Source organism: Aplysia californica, unplaced genomic scaffold, assembly GCF_000002075.1.
Source record: "Aplysia californica isolate F4 #8 unplaced genomic scaffold, AplCal3.0 scaffold00324, whole genome shotgun sequence".
NCBI classification, from domain to species: domain Eukaryota; kingdom Metazoa; phylum Mollusca; class Gastropoda; order Aplysiida; family Aplysiidae; genus Aplysia; species Aplysia californica.
In genome coordinates this window covers 275,578-277,369 of record NW_004797594.1, presented here as the reverse complement: position 1 = coordinate 277,369, position 1,792 = coordinate 275,578, and the positions used below count along the sequence as shown (strand labels likewise).

The window sequence follows — 1,792 nt, the reverse complement described above, 5'->3', positions numbered from 1 at the left end:
CAAAATTGTGTCGATAGTGCCGTAAAACATCTACTCAATAATTTTACTTCTTTATCAGGAAAGAGAAAGAGGCTGTACTTTAAAAAGATATTTATAGCGTTGACGTAAGAGTGTGGCTCCTTTTTTTGTGTTGTTGTGATATGTAAACGAGTTAAAATGTTGTATGAGATTTAGTACAAAACAATGATGAAGTGTCCTTTGTATTTCAGCTCTTCACATTCCTTTTGCTTCAGTAGATTGAATTGTGGATTCGAATGAAGCCATTTCTGCTTCTGAGTGCAATTCTGCCAGAAGTTTTTTTCCCCTTACATTATGTCAGTAACTTCCACTCCTCAGTCGTATTCAACTGTAAAAATACTCCCAATCCCAAGAAACCTGTCGTTATTTTAACTTACTTAAAGATTCTTGGTTAATGTTAACAGCATTTAAATAAGTTAATATCTTTCTTCGCCTATCAATCCTTTACAATATGTGAATTATTTATATTGTTCCTTGGTTCTCATCTCATGGCGACCCCAGTGCTTTCTGTTCATGTCTCCATTTTTAATAACAGTGAAAACAGTTCATAACAAAGACTGAGCTTAAGAAGACGTCACATTTTCACTGCTTAAAAAAATGGAGATACGACAAGAAAGCACTGAGGTCGCGACAAGTGTGCGTTGATTTCTGAATTAGTTTCTAATTTTTCTGTGCTGTGTGGAAATGAAAGCCTCTATTACCACCGTAATGAATAACAAGTGTGTTGTTGTATTCTTAACACAGGAGGTCTAGTAGTGTTGGTAATTCAAGAAAAGTTCCAACCATAATATTTTTGTACTCATAACACAGGAGGTCTAGTAGTGTTGATAATTTATGGAAAGTTCTAACCATTTTGTCAAGGGTCCCTCACTTGTACATATTGTATCTAGTTAACACTTTTGGTAGCTCGCTCGCTTCAAATTTTCAGTCCGTGCCAGGCAGACCAAAAGTCATTGACAGATTTTTTTTGCCCAATAAAATTATTGCGGCTCTTTTGTCTGCGAGAGTAATAGCGATGAATTATCATAGGAGTTTGTGTCTCCTTCGAGTGTCTGTGACAGTTTTGTACCACATTCAACACATTGTAGGTTGTTTAGGAGGTAGGTCATTTCAACCTGGCCCTGTGCAAATGCTGGATGTGTGGGGTACCACATTCTAGCGGAAAACACGAGGTACTCGATAAAATGTCTTCCCAGTATTATATGGGAACTGATTAAAATGACTGTATGGCCAAGAGCCTACTTATATTACCACAGACGTCAGTCTACCACCTCAAGTGTGTCAATGTGGGTCGTAGTCAATATAAGCCTTGAACTCGTTGGCTGTATGGCCGAGAGGTTGAACCATGACACCACGGACTCCAGTCTCCCACCTCTGTGTCTCAATGTGGGTGGTTGGCAGGTGCTCTGGTGTGGTTTTCTCCTTCTTTCCTATAAAAAAACTATCGTCTCCATCTCCCCTCCTCCTATTTTGTGTTTGTTACTCTCTTGTAACACCTCTAATCTTTGGCACTTATATGACCTTATTGTGTTGCAAGTGCCGTTAAACTCTTACGAAAACTAAAGTGTCTCAATATGGGCTGTAGTAGTCAATATGACAAAACTCCCATGTTGTGTGCCGTGCCTCTCTCACATGATGCCGTGTTTTGCTTGTCCCCCCCCCCCCATCTCTCAATCACAAACTCACCACTACCATCATGACATTAACTGCCGTGGTGTGTGTGTGTTTGTCCCTCACACCTTTGCCCCTGCTCACGGTAAGAATATTTGTCAAT

The 1,792-nt window shown here is 39.6% G+C and overlaps 1 protein-coding gene across 1 annotated transcript in view; it reads left to right on the top strand.

Annotated features, from left to right (window-relative positions):
• LOC101851586 (CAP-Gly domain-containing linker protein 1) overlaps positions 1 to 1,792 on the top strand; it is a gene marked incomplete in the record, with an annotated part of 91,891 nt that overhangs the window by 70,134 nt on the left and 19,965 nt on the right.